The sequence below is a fragment of the Protopterus annectens genome, chromosome 12.part0 (genome assembly GCF_019279795.1).
Source record: "Protopterus annectens isolate FY-2018-M chromosome 12.part0, PAN1.0, whole genome shotgun sequence".
In the NCBI taxonomy this organism is placed as follows: Eukaryota; Metazoa; Chordata; order Ceratodontiformes; family Protopteridae; genus Protopterus; species Protopterus annectens.
In genome coordinates, this window is record NC_056746.1 from 178,313,344 (window position 1) to 178,333,162 (window position 19,819).

Here is a 19,819-nt window from a genome sequence, read left to right on the forward strand (position 1 = left end):
CTCTCTTAAAACCCTCTTTTGCGCGATTTTGCGCGGTTTTGTGCATAGCGCAACAGTGGGCAGCGCCGCCTAATTGGGTTTAAACTATTCCTGGCTCCACAAAGTCTGCTCTTCACTTTTTCCCTTAGAACTGCTCTATCTCTCAATTTAAACACCATATTCTCATTCTAAGGCCCTTCACTGGTCCAATGAAGTAATCCTACAAGTTAGCACTATTAAACCATAAGCACTACTTACTCTTATACTCTCTACGATTACCCTGTCCTCTATTGGTCCGTCTTAAATTCAGTTTCCCTATATTACTGTAGCATGTCCAAAGGTCAGTCAATGGTTTCCTCTCCAGTCCAGCTGGTAAATCTGGGAATTTTGAGGCAATGTTACAACTGTCTCATGTACACGGACAACCCTCTCCTCCTCCAAACAGGTTCAAATATATGTGAGAGATGCAACTATTTAACCAAACTGGAGGCTGAGCTCTCTCATCTCAAAACTGGTGTAACCAGTCAGGAGGAGAAGGTAACCTCATACAACACAATTCCAGTATCACATAGTCCCACCACATCAGCGAACCAAACACATAAATACACAAAAACATACTAGGAGGCTCTAAATAAAAATCTACCTAAGCAACAGAGACCTCCAAAGCAGACATCCAAGCAAACGCTACCTCAAAACAAAACATGCACAACACATAGCCCACAAAGTCAGTGTGCCAAGCAGCCACAGCCCTTAAGGCTGAATAACACACCTGATACTCTTGTAATAGGTGACTCTATTGTCAGACACACTGACGTCCCGCTCACCAGGCTGAATAAAGAGAAGGTCACGGTGAGCTGCCTGTCGGGTGCTAGGATCTGCCACATAACGCAAGCACTCAGGTCACTCCAAAGCAAATACAAATATGACTCAGTCATTGTACATGCTGGTGTAAATGACCTGAGATGTACCTCCCTGGACTACATGAAAAGAGACATAGAGGAGCTCTCTGATCATGTAGCCCAGGCTGGTATGACCCTGACCTTGAGCAGCATCTTACCCTCACTTAGAATGATGCCACAGTACAAAGACAAAATGATTGATTTTAACAATTGGCTAAAGTTTTGGTGTCATTCAAAGGGGATCCAGTGTCTGTCAGCCTGGGATGACATGCTCGACAAGCCACGTTGCTTCGCTAGGGATGGCTTGCACCTGTCACCACTGGGCTTTCGGATATTGGCAAAGGCTCTTGCCACCCCCATAATGCCTTTTTTAGGCAAGGCTCAAAAGTCAAACCCACCCCCATAGACAGTACAAGGAACAAGAAACTAAGGGTAATGCTGCTAAACGCCAGAAGTCTTAACCTCAAGATGCACGCACTCGAAGCTCTCCTCAGTATGGAGAACATCGATATCTGTGCAGTGACAGAAACCTGGTTCTAGGCTCCATAGAGCACCCCAGCACTACCAGGCTATACCTCATATCATGCTTTTCGGCCCCAAAACCCGGACCGAACCACAAAAGGATGGGGAGTTTCCATATTTATCAAGGATATCCACACCTCCAGGTTAGTGGCATTGCAGTATCGGAGACCATCCATGTGCAACTAACAGTGGGCAAGACTGCTTTTCAGTTTATAGCATCCTACAGACCACCCTCTCAAAGTCAGGAATCCCACTCGGCTTTCCTGAAAACATTGGAGAACATGAAGATCTCTCCGAACACCATTATATTGGGTGACTTCAACTACCCAAACATTGACTGGGAGCACTACTCAAGCCCCAGCATCTTAGCCCAAAGGTTCCTGGAAATTATAAACTCAAATGCTATGGAACAACTAGTCACCACTCCCACAAGAGGGGACAACATACTATACCTGATCATTACCAACATGGGGACTCTATGCTCCACACCAGAAGTATATCCCTCATTGGTAAGGTCAGACCATAAATTAATTTCACTGGATGTCCACATCCCGACCCCACCCCCAGCCCAGAAAACCACAGAGAAAAACTTCTCAAAAGCGAACTTCTCACTTCTCAAAACCGAAGTGGAATCCTTCAAGGCCCCAGGGCCAGTGGAAACTACGGCCCAAACTGCAGAATCCTATATAAACGCATTCTACGGACATCTCCAGGAATGCATGGCTCATGCTATCCCAAACAAAACCCAGACCCAATCATCCAAAGGCAGGCGTCCAGTCTGGTGGACCCCTGCCATAAATAAACTGTACAACAGAAGGAGGAAGCTACTACATGATAGAGCAAAATCCCTAATAGGGAAGGCATCTCTCATCAGTACTAGCAAAAAATTACGATCCCTCATAAAATCCTCCAAGGCCAGCTTCGAGAGAAAGATTGCACAGCACACCAAAGACAATCATAAGGCTTTTTTCAGTTATGTTAGAAACCTGGGGTGCAACTCCCAGACTTGTTCTGAGTTGATTCTAAACGACAAAAAATACACTGAACCCACAGACATTGCCAATATCCTGGCAGACAGGTTCAGTGCAAACTTCTCCACCCCCCCCCAAAAGAGCAAGTATCTATCCCGGCAGAGGGCTGCCTCCCAAACATCTCAGATGCTCAGGTGAAGGTTGCCCTCTCCAAAGCAAAAAACACTGCGTCCATGGGACCAGATGGCATCCCAGGTTGCATCCTACATGAACTCCAAGAGGAACTAATCCCTCAAATAAAACAGCTATACAATCTCAGCCTCACTACAGGATATATGCCCACAGAATGGCGTACAGCAACAGTGGTCCCACTCCACAAAGGTGGAGCCTCTACGGACCCTGGAAACTATCGCCCCATAAGCCTGACTAGCTTAGTCTGCAAGGCTATGGAGAGGATCATCATGGAGCTCATAAACAAAGACACTGGGGACGTACAGACACTAGATCCTACCCAGTTCGGCTTTGTCAAGGGCAGATCCTGCCTTTTGAACCTGGTTGACTTCTTTGAAACAGTTACCAAAGCCATAGATGAAGGGAAGGTAGTCCACACAGCCTATCTGGACCTTGCAAAGGCATTTGACACAATACCCCACTCGGGCATCATAGATAAGCTATCCAGCTTAAATATAAACCCCTATGTCACAAGATGGGTCACAAACTGGCTCAAAGACAGAACCCACAGACTGAGAGTTGCTGGAGCCATGTCAGACTCGAAACCAGTCACAAGTGGCATCCCACAGGGTTCTGTCCTGGGACCACTCTTGTTTGGTATATACTTTTCCGAGGTACAGGCAAACGTGGGAGGACTATGGCTCACCAAGTTCGCAGACGACTGCAAACTGGGCGCCATAATCGACTCTCCAGCTGACACAAACATCCTTCAAAAAGGTCTCACAGAGACAGATAACTGGTGCCAGCGCCATGGTTTAAAGCTAAATGCCAAAAAATGTATAGTCATACCCTTTGGCAAAAACAATGTGCCCACAAATTACCACATAGGCGGAAACCCATTAAGTACAGAGAAAGTTATTAGGGACCTGGGGACCCAAGTTGATAGCAATCTCTCCTTTGAAAACCACATTGCCAAAGTGGTTAGAAAGACCTTCTGCATAGCCCACCTCATCACGAAGGGTTTCACATCTAGATCAAGAGTGGTAATCGTGCCCCTTTATTCATCCCTCATCAGGCTCATCATAGAATACAATGCCCCTTTTGGGATGTACCTTACCCGACACCTGCAGCAATTAGAAAGACCCCAAAAGTATCTCACCAAGAGGATCAAGGGTCTCAAACAGATGCCATATACTGCTCGGTTAAAAAAACTCCAGCTCTACTCAGTTGCATACCGCCTACTTCGAGGCAATCTATGCCTGACATACAAAGCTATGCCAAATCCAGAATTAATGGACATGCTCCACCTCAGTAAATCTAAATCCCTTAGAGCCACACGCTCAGGGGACTTGAACCTCAGCACAGAAATAAATAGAACCTGCTGGAGGGACAGGTTCATAACCCAGAGGCTCCCTTCCCTCTGGAATAGAATTCCAGTTCATGTGAGGCAGAACACCTCACTGAATCTCTTCAAGAAGAATCTCGATAGGTGGATGGGGGATCGTAGGTTTGTCCCAGGGATTACTCCCGTGTCACTATTAGACAGAGGCACAGTAAACTAAACTTTATAAAGGGCACAGTATACTCAAATCAAGAGGTGGCGTAAGCCATACAGAATCGGGCTAGGCTTATAATTGCCCCAGGGCAGATAGCCTAGTATGAACCTATGAACCTATGAACCTAAAGCTGCTGGCCATTGTGTATACTTGTACCATGTTGCTAAGGCCTGGAATGCCTTACCTGTATACATCAGGTGAAAACTCTCCCTCCAGTCCTTTAAAACTATTCTGAAAGACTTCCTAGCCAAAAGTTAGCTCTGTTCTCACTCAACACCAGGATAAAGTGGGTCTATATTATGTTGTCAAAAGGGCTATTCATTGAATGCCCTTTCATCGACATGTAAACACCAAACTACCAAAACTTCAAACGGCCATATAAGTGAATTTTTTCCCGGGGAAAGAATAATTTGGTCAACAACAAAGAAAAACTGTCACACCCTATGAAGTGGGGGGCTTCACCCCCCACACCCCACCTAACGAAATATACCAACACCAAAATCGCACTACAGTGGAGGAAAGGGCAAATTCCCAGTGACAGACAAGTGATTTTTTTCCCCTGGAAAAAACATTTGGTTATGTAGTCGTTCGAAGTTTTGGTAGTTTGGTGTTTATGTGTCAATGAAAGGGCATTTGATGAACAGCCCTTTCAACAACGTAACTGGAACCTGGATAATCTATAACCCTAAATGTGAAAAGATACCTGTTTGTGCCTTACACTTCCTTACTCTCCGTTCCTCACTCACTTCCTTGCTTCTATCAATTTCTCTCCAATGGCTTTCTCTCTAAATATACCATAAGCCTGCTTTTCTCTCACTTCATATTGCAATTCCTGTTTGTATTATGCTAACTTATCTTTACTTTCTCTATACACTAGCTGAACTTTCTCTAAATATTAAACCATTGTCATATAACTTGTATCTATTCTTAACCAATGTTTTTATATTATGTCTAATTTGGTATAATTATTTAAATGGAGATGTTTCTTGTATTAATTTTAAAGACTGTAATATTATTGTTCTTAAAATGCATTGTAATGCCTTGGATATTTTTTCCAAGGGCTAGCTGAAAATGAGCTCTTACCCCGTCAGACTTTCCCTGTAATCAAATGTCAATAAGTAATTAACTAAATAAACTATTAAGTATGTGTTATGATGTCTTTATGATCCACATTAAAGAGATGCAATCAATCTATAAACTTGTTAAATGGACATAGGTGGTAAGTTGTGAAGTATTTTGATTTAAAAGTAGTATTGTGGCACTTTTTATAGAGGTCAGGGTCAAACTTCTCCTTCAGGCTGCAATGGCTATCCAGGTGATTCATTTACTTGGGGAACGAGCTGTAAAACATGGCCACTATGAAGGGGATCATCTGATTCAGGTGCTAAGACTTTTTTTTGAGGGGGGGGTAGTGAAAAGCAGGTGATTGGTTGAAATCTGAATGTAGTGATGATATTTTCATCGTTACGAGGATGTAAATATTGCTGCTTACAGTACGAATGCAGATGTCAGATGAAAATGCTCAATTTTTTAGCAGTTTGATGACTGATCAAGTTGATGTTTAGGATACGGTAGTTGTTGCTGGATTTCTTGAATTGCTGCTTGAAAGATTTCCAAAACTCTTTTGGTATACTATTAATGCTTTCCTCTTTTTTGTTAAAATAATGTTTATTTTCGGCTTTCAGTATAACTAACTTACAAAGGATGTGTAGTTGCATTTGGCATGCACACACAGACAAACACATACACACACACACACACACACACACACACACATATATATGTATAAATATATATATATATATATATATATATATATATATATATATATATATATATATATAGATATATATATAGATATATATATATATATATATATATATATATATATATATATATATATATATCTATATACATACATATATATATAGATAGATATAGATATATGATGCTTCCAGTCCCCATATTTAAACATTCAGAATGTGGAACATCTACAGTGCTGGCACAAACAATTGAATACTTAATGGGAGGTCACAGTACAGTGAGGATTGTGTTGCTATATATAAATAGCAGTAGGTGGGGGTGAAATGTGCAGAGGGCTTTTATTCTTTTTGTTTTTCAGTCTTTTGTGTTTCTTTCAATTTTGTCAGATCAATCAATACACATTCGATGTTATGAGCAGTACACTTTACACACACATACACACACAAACACATATATATGTATATACAGACAGATCTAGATATAGTTAGATATATATAGATAGATATAAGCTATTCCATGGCAAGTAGATTTCATTTATTTTGTGTCTTTATTCACTGGAAAATTCAGCTGGGAAGTTCCATTTCAACATAATCTTAGGAGACAATCAGGTACCGAAAATAAAAATACAGAAAATAAAGCATCACAGAAGAAAGGTTGTGATAAAACAGCTGGTAAAAAATTGACAAAGCACAAAGTATGAACGAGCACTCAACAAATAAGTCAAGCGAAAACATTGCAAAACAGTCATAAATCATTACGATACCGTCCTGTCTACATGAAATTCACAGAGACATGCGACCATATCATTGCAGTAATTTAAATCCAAAATAGATTAATAGCTACAACAACTACACAAAGGCAAATCTAATATGATAACTATGAAGATTAACAAATACATGAAACAAAGTATTGCCCACCTTAGGTGGCACTTTTTGAAATATTCTTCCAGTCATAATTCATATTCTTAAGCTGACAGCAATTACATGCAAGCATCGCTTAAAGACTGCTCATACTGTTACTTTTCAGAACGTTCTCAGACTTGTTTCCCATGATCAATCAATCGCAGTAGTTTTTATTTTTCTTTAATCAGCACTTGTTATAGCCAATATCACAAACACGATGGCAGTCTGTCTAATTACACTCTTTTGGTTGTGTCTTTAGTTCGTACTGTAATTTTTACATGCAAAGCTGAAGCATTCTCTTTTATCTCAGTCTTGAAGTAATCACAAATATTCATTCTGGCCTAGTTTGCTTTCTAACAGAACACAAATATATTTTCTTGTCTAGATTGCTCAGAAGCATTAAATACAGAAATACATTCTGACAGTTGTATTTTTAGTTTTCCTTCCTGTTAACAGTTCCCTCTTTTAATTCATTCATTAACTAATGAAGTCAACTTTTATTTACTCAACAAAAGTGGGTACTGGAGATCTGCGCCAGAGCTGTATCAGATAATCATCTGAATGTGTTTATCCTCAGATCATCTTTAAAAAAATAATTCAATAAGATAGACATGGTGGAGGAAAAATGAACACTAGATTGGAAGTGCACCTACTTACTTGAGTGTTACCACTCACTCTCTATTTCTAAACAAGTATCCTCTATGATTATCACTAATTCATGAGTACATATTTTACACCATGCTTACTATTAAGATCCTGTACATAAAGCATAGCACAATTAGAATGATGATTGCTAAGAGACTTTAAAAAATTATTTTCCCCAACCTGGAAACAGACCGTTTATACATCCCCAGGGTGAGTTATCAGTGCCTTTTGCATGTGAATAATTTATAACTTGCTAAGTTGTACCCAAATGATTGTAAGTTTCATTTAACTACCTGGAATGATTATATTGTATTTCTGTCTCACACATTCTTCATTTTCTCACTGAGATTAAAATGCATCTCTCGTGTACCCTTGCTGAATGCAAAAATACCTGTCTGTTTAAGTTCTTCAAAAACTCCAAGGAAAGAGTTCCACAGAACCAGGAACCAATAAAACCACAACAGGCACCCAAAGAGGCAGAAGGTAATAATAAAACACGAGCCTGTAGGTGTAAGCAGCAGCAGGTTTAATCACATAAACGCCACACAATACAAAGCGTTTTCGTCCACCAGAATTCCTCAGATGTAAAATGAAAGAATGAAGGCTGTGCCTGCTTATATACCCCTCCCAATCTAATTAGTAATTAAAACAATTGTTTAATTGGCACCAATAAAATCCTGTAACTAAAATATTCGTGACAACCTACCAACTTGCCACAAATACAGATGAAAGTAGATAAAAACATGCACATTTTTAAAAGAACTTTAAAATAAATATATAAATACTAAAACCATCACAATGTGTTGGACAGATAAATAAACTTGAATCAAAAACCAACAAAAGGAACTTGCAAAACAATATATATACTTATTTTATAGTTATTTTATAGTTTTGCAGCTCTCATTTTTAAAATAGGGGCAATGGATATGTGTTCATTCAGCCCTGGGAATCTATTGGCTTCCAATAACAACTGCCAAAATATTTCTCTCACCTCTATCCTATTTTCCCACGGGCCCCCCCTCACATCACATTGCACCTTCTCTACAACAAATAAGCCCCATTTTGCTTGGGGACATGTCAGTGTATGTTTAAACAAGGCATTTTTAATATCTTCGACTCTAATAGCATATAAATGCTCATAAATCCTCCTTTTGAGTTTACGAGTAGTTTTTCCAATGTAAAATGCACCACAGGTTTTACATAGGGCTAGATAAATCAAGCCTTCACTATTACAGTTGGAAAAACTGTAAAACAACTGGGCAGAAATAAAGAGGCACAAACGTAGATATTGTGAAGCGCTTTTCGTTTATAGTACAACATAAACTTCATCAGACAAAATAAAAAGCACACAGATACATTTAAATAGATTGAGTTAACCAATCAAATGATAAATAAAACTACTCATCAAAAACGTTACCACCCTCTTGACAGAATTCAAAGTACACAACTTATTTAAAAATTCTTATAAAAACTCTTAATATATTAATTTACTAACACATTTACTGATCGTATAATTAAATAATGTCAGCGTTTTAGACTTTTTAATTTTAAAATACTGCTAATAATACATCCTTCATTTAAACCTGGTGAACTGTAAGCATTCAACATAATTTGCCAGGATAGTTCTAGTTCATCTAGCTTAAGAACATCAGGTCCACCTCTGGCATCTTGGTGAACCTGGTCAATAACAATAAATTTAAAACTATGATTAGAAAATTGAGCAACGTGCTTAGCCAAGGCATTCTCTAGTTTGTTTTTCCTTATAGCATATAAGTGTTCGTACATACGGTTGCGAAGTTTCCTTTCAGTTTTGCCTACATAAAATGCAGGACAAAACTGACATAGCGCAAGGTAAACCACAAACTTAGAATTACAGTTATTCCTCCATCTCAACTTCAACTGTAAGTCATTAACACTGAATCTGTTAGATTCCAGTATGTACGAGCAATAATTACAAGATTGGCATTTATACATGCCTGGAGTCCTGACTGTGTTATTTTTAAGTTCACAAAAATCTTTAAGGTTCATACCTCTCCTGTAAGTAACTAAGGGATGTTTACCTACACAATTAAGGACTTTATTGTCACCCTTGAAAAGTTCCCAGTTTTTCTTCAAAATCCCAAAGCACCTATCCATGTTAAATGTAGTAATAAAAGAAGGAGGTACAAAATTCACCTCTTGGTCAATTATAGTCTCATCTAATACTGTAAATGTATCACTGGTAGCACGTGCTGGAATATGACCTAACCTATTCAAGAGTGGTATATAGATATGAGACTGACGTTTTAAGGAGACTTCGTCAATGATTTCATTAATCAACATTTCAGGGTAACCTCGAGCTAGAAACATTTTCTTCATGAATTCACATTCATCACTAAAATCAGTATCCACTGTTATGATCCGGGCAGCACGAACCAGTTGTCCTTTTACAATGGCCCGTTTTTGATGTTGTGGATGACAACTAGAGTAATGAAGCATTGAATTACAGTATGTATTCTTCCTATGGATAGAAGCTGTATATCTATCCAAAATGCTGTCCTTAGAAAGTAAAATGTCGAGGTAGGCTATTGCCCTAGAATCAAAAGTATGTGTAAACCTTAAGAAGGTGGTAGTTGTATTAGAGTAATCCACTAACCTGTCCCCAAGCTCAACGTCACCATCAAGCAAAATAAATATGTCATCAAGAAAACGGGTGTAGAACACTATGTTGTCTTTAAAGGTACAGTTGTTCAAAACATATAAGTGTTCCCAATAGGCCATCACCATGTTGGCCACACTGGCACCACAGGGTGACCCCATGGCTACACCTACTTTTTGAAGGAAAAGTGACCCTTCAAACATGAAAAAGTTGTTAGCAAGGATGGTACTTAAATGTTCCTCTACTAACAGGCATTCATCATTCGGGCACCCCTGAAGTTTGAGCAACTCAATGGTCCAGTCCACAGCTTCCATGTGTGGGATACAAGTGTATAAATCCCTGACATCTATAGTCAGGAAATTATAACAACCCTTGAATTCAATCTCATTCATATTCCTCAAAAATGTCCAAGAATCTTTACATATTTGTTTGATGTTAGACAAATATTTTTTAAGATCTAATAACCCTAATTTTTTAGGGGCAAGGCCGAAACAACAGACGGGGTATGCGAACCAGAAGAAAAAACAGAGGGTCAACTAGATGGCCAAATGGCCAGTTCAGCTATTTGTTTAAACAATGTTTTATTTGGTGATTTAAGTTCTAATTTTGTAGAACCATGTACAATGTTTAATAGCCAAGATTGTAATAGTAGTTTTGCGTCTTGTGTAGATGCACCTGATGACATTGTTTCTGCTGAACAAGTAGTACCCCCTAGCCTTACTAAACCGTCAGTTTTGCACAATACTAGTGGTGATTTTACAGTTTACAACTTTTCGCAAGTTGAGGTATCAACTGATTTAATAACTTTGCTGTCTAAAGGGCAAACTTATGTACCACCTCGTAGGTTGAGCCTAGTTAAAACTATTATAGATTTAAAACTGTACACTAGGAAACTCAACTTGAATATGTTGTTTGGTGAATCTTCTGTAAATACCCCTAGTGAATTCAGAATCCCAAGTACATTTAATCCACCTTTGAACCCCATTATTAAAACATTTGAACAATTTTGTGAACTTGATATTCGCAACCTAGCATCAAATAAAAAAGCTGGATACTACAACACCAACAAGGACTTTCATGTAGAAAGAGACTGTCTTGACTTTATTAAAATTAACGACATAAGAATTTGTAAACCTGACAAAGGTGGGGGCGTTGTCATCTTTGACAACGTAGACTACTCTGCTAGAATGTCTAACTTGTTAAACTCTCCTTCTTATATTACAAGTTCTATTTCAGAACTGAATAAAGCTCACAGTTTAATAAAGAATGTCATCGAAGACCTATACTTAGAAGGTAGAATCAACCAAGACATGTACAACTTTATATCTATCTCCTTTCCTAAACTTCCATGCTTATTCGGTATCCCCAAGATACATAAGAACGTCATGAATCCACCCATGCGTCCTCTGGTTGATAGCAGAGGTTCTCTTACGTACGCATGTGCGAAAGTTGTAGATTCCATTTTACAAAAATATTTGTCTAACATCAAACAAATATGTAAAGATTCTTGGACATTTTTGAAGAATATGAATGAGATTGAATTCAAGGGTTGTTATAATTTCCTGACTATAGATGTCAGGGATTTATACACTTGTATCCCACACATGGAAGCTGTGGACTGGACCATTGAGTTGCTCAAACTTCAGGGGTGCCCGAATGATGAATGCCTGTTAGTAGAGGAACTTTTAAGTACCATCCTTGCTAACAACTTTTTCATGTTTGAAGGGTCACTTTTCCTTCAAAAAGTAGGTGTAGCCATGGGGTCACCCTGTGGTGCCAGTGTGGCCAACATGGTGATGGCCTATTGGGAACACTTATATGTTTTGAACAACTGTACCTTTAAAGACAACATAGTGTTCTACACCCGTTTTCTTGATGACATATTTATTTTGCTTGATGGTGACGTTGAGCTTGGGGACAGGTTAGTGGATTACTTTAATACAACTACCACCTTCTTAAGGTTTACACATACTTTTGATTCTAGGGCAATAGCCTACCTCGACATTTTACTTTCTAAGGACAGCATTTTGGATAGATATACAGCTTCTATCCATAGGAAGAATACATACTGTAATTCAATGCTTCATTACTCTAGTTGTCATCCACAACATCAAAAACGGGCCATTGTAAAAGGACAACTGGTTCGTGCTGCCCGGATCATAACAGTGGATACTGATTTTAGTGATGAATGTGAATTCATGAAGAAAATGTTTCTAGCTCGAGGTTACCCTGAAATGCTGATTAATGAAATCATTGACGAAGTCTCCTTAAAACGTCAGTCTCATATCTATATACCACTCTTGAATAGGTTAGGTCATATTCCAGCACGTGCTACCAGTGATACATTTACAGTATTAGATGAGACTATAATTGACCAAGAGGTGAATTTTGTACCTCCTTCTTTTATTACTACATTTAACATGGATAGTTCTAGGTGCTTTGGGATTTTGAAGAAAAACTGGGAACTTTTCAAGGGTGACAATAAAGTCCTTAATTGTGTAGGTAAACATCCCTTAGTTACTTACAGGAGAGGTATGAACCTTAAAGATTTTTGTGAACTTAAAAATAACACAGTCAGGACTCCAGGCATGTATAAATGCCAATCTTGTAATTATTGCTCGTACATACTGGAATCTAACAGATTCAGTGTTAATGACTTACAGTTTAAGTTGAGATGGAGGAATAACTGTAATTCTAAGTTTGTGGTTTACCTTGCGCTATGTCAGTTTTGTCCTGCATTTTATGTAGGCAAAACTGAAAGGAAACTTCGCAACCGTATGTACGAACACTTATACGCTATAAGGAAAAACAAACTAGAGAATGCCTTGGCTAAGCACGTTGCTCAATTTTCTAATCATAGTTTTAAATTTATTGTTATTGACCAGGTTCACCAAGATGCCAGAGGTGGACCTGATGTTCTTAAGCTAGATGAACTAGAACTATCCTGGCAAATTATGTTGAATGCTTACAGTTCACCAGGTTTAAATGAAGGATGTATTATTAGCAGTATTTTAAAATTAAAAAGTCTAAAACGCTGACATTATTTAATTATACAATCAGTAAATGTGTTAGTAAATTAATATATTAAGAGTTTTTATAAGAATTTTTAAATAAGTTGTGTACTTTGAATTCTGTCAAGAGGGTGGTAACGTTTTTGATGAGTAGTTTTATTTATCATTTGATTGGTTAACTCAATCTATTTAAATGTATCTGTGTGCTTTTTATTTTGTCTGATGAAGTTTATGTTGTACTATAAACGAAAAGCGCTTCACAATATCTACGTTTGTGCCTCTTTATTTCTGCCCAGTTGGATTACACAGTTTGTTGGCTGCGTGTTTTAACAGTTGGAAAAACTACTACTCTGAATCTGATGGTCTCTTGACAGGATGTATACAGAATCCTGTCTAAGTATATATGGGCATTGGGCACATGCCCCACATTTGTAGGTTCCCAATTTCTTACATGAAACAATAGAAGCATTATGCTCCAGCAAATCCTTGAGGTTCCTGCCTTTTTTATATGTAAATCCTAGGGTGTTGGTAAACAAAACGTCCAACTCTGAATAACACCTAAACCTGCTCCAGTGTTGAGTAATAATGTTTTTAACCCTAGAGGTATTCGGATTATAAAACATCACATAGTTACCCCCAAGGTTTCTTGATTTCTTCCCTCAAAAAATATAAAGTTGTGTTTCAATACCAAATCCATCAACTCTGTATAAACCAGAAAAGTATTGTGGTCAAGTTTTCCATGTTGGTGAATGGCATGCTGGAACCATTCTGACCCTGTAGAAGTAAAGAATGGGAGAAAGGATAGGTTTGCCCCTATTTTGGGAACAGGAGATACAAGTGTGATAGTACCAATAAATGTGCAGGGTACCACACAACAACCAGGGGTGACGTTACCAGGGATGAAATCAAGAAACCTTGGGGGTAACTATGTGATGTTTGATAATCAGAATACCTCTAGGGTAAGTAAGGAAACCATTTGTGTTAGACCATAAAAATGTATTTGTCTTGGTTGCTTTAAATGAGTCGTTCCCAGTTAGTGTTGATGTTACCGAAGATTAACAATTTGGAAGTAATATTGTGTGTAGGCCAGTCCAACGTCCTTTGTAATTTTGCTTGGCAAATTTATACATGCATAAAGACTATATCTGAGTAGTCCATTCCAGAAGTTACCGTCATCACAATAGCTTTAAATTCTTTAGCTGGGGTTAGTTATAATGATGATCATGACCTGCATAAATATCAACTAGAAGGATTTGGCTTAAATTAATTCTTGCATGAATATTGGTAGTGGGGCTTGATTGTCATGAAACCCTGAAAAATATTTCTTATCACAAATACAGTAGTGCTTCCTGCTCTTTTGTATGTTCTTTCAATGTGAATCAGGAGTTATGTTGACTTGATATGTGGCTTTAGTGATTTTTCACTAATAGGGCATGGGGATAGGATTTTTTAAGACAACAATGACAATCTGTGATTTTAATATTATCTTGATATATATAATCATATAATTTTGAGATACATTTATAGATATCCTCTTTAACATAGATAAATGGAGGCCCAGAGCTGAGATATTTATTTATTTATTTATTTATTTATTTCCAGTTTGATGACCGGGGAGCCCATTTTCAGTGGAGGCCCGGGTAGAAAAGCTTCAATAATACATAGTACAATATAATATGAAGTACAATACATAGTGGAAACAGAAACAAACTAAGCAAATTTTACATACAAAATAGCAAAAACTAAACAAAAGTTAAACAGCAGCTTGGAGAAGGATGTAAAGTACATTTACATGTTTAGTGGTTGAGAACAGTAGTACAAGGTTAAATTAATACAGAGGTTTAAAAAATCTGAGGATGATATAGAAGTAACATTAGCATGGATGAGTGCTTTATGCATGAATATTAGCACAAGTTAAATTAAATTAATACAGAGGTTTACATCCTCTGAGACTCGTATAGAGGTAACATTAGCATGAAGGCAGTACATAAGGTTAATCAATAGTGTGTAAGGAAGAACAAATTTGTGTGTTTAGCAGGTTAGGTAGGTGGAGTGCAATTGCATTTCCATTTTTGGGAGAGGTAAGAATGCAGTTGGGTTTTGAAGTGTTCAGAGTTCTCAGAAATTCTTAGAGATGGAATGAGAGAATTCCATTTTTTGGCAACGGAAAAGGATAGGAGAAGCTGACCAGTGGGACGGTTTGGTTTATAAACAGAGATTAGATTTTGGTGGGTAGATCTTAGAGTTCTGTTTGGGGTGTATAATGTTAAAATGTTTGTTAGTGCTGGGCATATAGTTGCTTTGAAAATAAGCTTGTGAGTGGTGATGAGTTGGAGATAGTCAAGGTAGTTTGGGAGTTCTAGCCATTGCAGCTGGTGGAGAGGTTTACAGTGGTGAGTGGAGTATTCGGAAGTGGTGGCGAACTTTGAGATTTTATTGTAACAGGATTCTAGTTTAGAAGAGATGGAGGAAGATAGGTTGGTAAGTAGGGAAGCACCATACATTAGTGAAGGTAGTAAGAAGGTAGTGGTGAGGGTCTGTCTTGTTGAAGGGGAGAGGAAATGGGTGTTTCTGTACACCATGCCAAGTTTCTGATGGGTTTTCTTTATATTTAGCTGAATATGGGTATTGAATTGTAGGTGTTCGTCAATAGTAAGTCCAAGAAGTTTAGCAAAAGGAACAACTTCTATAATGGAGTTGGCAAGGCTTGTAATCTTGAAAGAGGTTTTGTCTAGATGAATAGATTTTGAGGGAGAGAATAGAAAGATCTTTGATTTGTTGGCATTTAAAGAGAGGTGATTTTAAAGCATCTACTTCTCAACAGTTGAGAAAGCAGTTTGAGTTTTTCTTTGGAGCTCAGGGAGGTTTGATGCAGAGCAAACTAAAGTTGAGTCATCTGCATATTGTACCATCTTAGTGTTAGGAATGGCTGCATGGAAATCATTAATGAAGATATTGAAGAGCATAGGGCCAAGAATGGATACCTGGGGTACCCCGGTTGGGGTGGGAAGGAAGGCTGAGGTGCCAGTCTTCCATTTTACTGCCTTAGATCTGTCAGAGAGGTAGCTGCTGAACCAGGTAATGGTGTTTTGTGAGAGGTTAAGATTGGAAAGGTGGTGAAGAAGGTGGGTATGGGAGACTGTGTCAAAAGCCTTGGAGAGGTCAAGGAGGACTGTGGATACAAGTTCTCCAGAGTCACGGGCATGCTTTATGATGTCTAGAAAAGAGAGAAGAGCTGTTATTGTGCTATGGCCAGGATGGAACCCATGTTGCGTTGGGGTGAGGAGTTGGTTATGTGTAATGAATGGCATGAGCTGGAGGTGGATGCATTTCTCAAGAATATTTGAAATAGGGGGGAGAGAATTTCTATGGGTCAGAAGTTGGAGATGTTATTATTTTTGCCTCCTTTATGGAGGGTAGGATAAAGGCTGCATGCCACATTTTGGGGACATATGATTCTTGTATGGATCTGTTGATGAGTATGCTAATGGGGATGGCGATGCTGTCTGCTGCAATTCTTAAAAGGAGTGAGGGGATATTGTCAGGGGCATTGGAGCAAGGCTTAAGCTTAGAGAGAAGTTTGTTTATATATGAGGTGGGGATGGGTTTCAGGTGGAATATGGGAGGTGAGTTTGGGGTGAAAGGTTGGGCAGAGGTTTTGATTTGGGGGAGGTGTTGTTTGGGAATGTTTTAGTGAGTTCTGCTATTGAGTTAGTAAAGAAGGAGTTGAACAGAGTAGCTATTTCTGGGTCAGATTTACTAGTGTCAGGGCAAGGGTTGTTTTTGGTGCCTGGGTTGAGAAGTGAGTTTATGGATTTCCAGAACTGTTTGGGGTTAGAGGAGTGGTTACACTGGAGTTTGATACAGGAGTGGTTACACTGGAGTTTGATATAGTATGCTTTTTTGTCTTGTATGATACATTTTTTGGCTAAGTTGTGGAGTTGTTTATATTTAAGAAGGGTGTCAAGGTACCTATTGTGATGGTAGAGTTTTCAGGTCTTGTCCCTTTGCTGCATGAGTGTTGTGGTATCGTTACTAAGCCATGGGGTGGAATTGTTTTTTATACGTTTTATTCTTGAAGGGGCTTGGGAGTTAAGAGTATCTAAGAAGGTTGAGTTGAAGAATTCAACAGCACTGTCCAGAGGTAGAGTTTTTAGAGTGTCCCAATTTATCAGTTTGAGAGAAATGGAAAAAGTTGTTGGGTTAAAGTTATTGAGATTCCGAGTATGGATATATTGGTGTAGATGAGGAGAGGAGGGAGTTGCTCTATGGATGAAGGCTGGTAAGTGATCACTGATAGAGTCTGGTAAGGTGCCAGTGTGGGAGATTTTGGTTGGGTGGGAGACAAGGATCCAGTCCATTATGGAGCCTGGGGGGTTATTTATATTAGGTCTGGTTATAGCATTTGTGAGTTGAGTAAAATTACATAGATTGATTGAAATGGTGGAGTTATTGGCAGTAGTTTTGTTCCAGTCAATGTTCACATCTCCTAGGATGTATGTCTCAAGCTTGATATTATATGAGGCCTATAGAAGAATTTCCTCAAGTGTGTTAATGTTGTTTCCAGGGGGAAATATAGAGGGCTATAACACAAATGCTTTTCTGGTTATTTAGTCTGAGATTTCCTATGACTAGTTCAGCATTGTTGAACTGTGGAATAGGATGTTGGTAGGGAGGGATGGAGAGAAGGCTAGAGTAGATTAAGACTACTCCTCCACCCTTCTTTTTAGGCGGTCTTGTCTAAGTACTTGAAACCCAGGGGGTAGTATTTCAGAGTCTGAAATGTTGGGTTTTAGCCATGTCTCAGAGACAGCTGCTATGTCAGATTGGGTATGAGATAGCCAAGCGTGGAAGTGGGCTAATTTGTTTCTTAGACTCTGGGTATTGATGGTCAAGATCTTGAGGTATTTAGGGTTGGTAGTATGGGTGGTAATGAGGGGAGATGGATTGCTGCTGGTACTAGGTCCTGGGTTGGGGGTGTATGTCTCCTGCTAGCCATAGGCATTTAAATGGGAATGAGAGCAGGGGTCTGGATTTGCTCCTAGAGTTTGATGGGATGCACAATAGTGCTTTGGGAATATGACGTTTAATTGAGAAGGATAGGAGTTTTAGTTTAAAGCAGAGAAGTGCATCTGGAAGCACTAGAGAGGAGGATATAGTGTGGAAATGAGATGTGGCAGAGTTATGATGTGCGTTAAGGGTGATAGTGAGGTGAACAAGGGATAGGAAAGAAGGGGGTAGTTTGTAATAGGAATAGGAGGCAGCATGGTATAGAGGTATTAGAAGTAGTAGGCTAAGGGAAAAGATGAGAATGGTTTGAAGAGACATGGTGTGGTTTAGGTATAATGGAATAGTTGGGGGTTAGGTGCTGAGGATGTAATAGGATTATTGGTGACAGTGTAGAAAGGAGGAGTATGGAAATGTATCTAGAGCTTTAAGGATTAGGGATGGGGAAGGGAGGGAGAGTATTGGAGGATGGGAGGGGAGGGGATAGTGAGGAGATGAGAGTGGATAGGGTAAGATGGGGAGAGGACTTATGGATAGAATAAGTGTAGGAGCACTGGGGGTGGGTGGGAATTGGGGGTAGGGTAGGGGCGCGGAGTGAGCCCGCAGGGTGAATGGAGTGGGTAGAGCCAAGGAGAAAGAAGAAGGCAAGACTGTGAAGAACAATCAGTACTTAGGTAGGTAAGCTCAGCTATGATTATATCATAATGAGTTGTCAGTGATAACTCAATTTTATCCAGCTTTTTATGAGTTTATGCCAGCTGCACTCAAGAATGTTTTGTTAGGATTAATACCATAAATATTTTATACAGAATTAAGAGAATAAGTGTTTTTGCAGCATGCAGACCTCACTCCACAACAGTGGTGAGTGATCACTCTGCACGATTATATTTAACAACTGCAAAACTGCAAAACAGTGAAGAAAAGGTGGAACTTCCTTAACCATCAGTCTCATTCTGACACACACACACACACACACACACACACACACACACACACACACATGGAGTCTTACATTTACCAGTCTCATACTTAGATTTTTTGCTGAAATGGAAATCAGTGAAACAGTCCTATTACTGCTACTGAAATGAAAGTCTCCTTTTATGGACTGAATGTAACATTTTTTATATATTTGTTGATAATCTTGAGAAAATCAGAGTATTTTCTGGAATTCAGATGATTTCTGTTTTCCTGTTCAAAGATTTGCTTATTATGTCACAGGGAAAGTTCAGGTCTTTGGATCTAGTGTTTCTTGTGCTTTTTTGTTGTTGTTGCAGATGTACAATTGATCCATCAGAGCTGGATCTGAGGCTGCTTTATATGCCAGGCATAGATCACCTCTCAGTAACCTGTTGGAGATTGGGTACAGAGATAAAGCCTTGAATAGGGTCTTAAGGTGATCTGTGTAGGACAAGATATTCGTACCCTGGATTCTCCTGGTGAGGAACATTTGAGGACATTCCAATCATTACAAGTGCCTGGTTAGCTACATGCTAAAGGGGGCATTGTACTCAAGGACAGATCTTATAAGGGCTGAGTAGAGTGGTCCCATAACTTCCATCATCCTAAACACCATACCCTTGCTTATGAGATGGGGGACATAGAACGATTTTCTTATTGTTTTGGCTATGTGTTGGCCTGATTACTCTCTGCATATGTTCTGAGGTCCATAAGTATCAGGTCAATTCTTAGGGGTGTTTTATTGATGGAGTAATTAGCTTGAGTGGATGATTTCCCAAAGGGCACTGTAATGCATT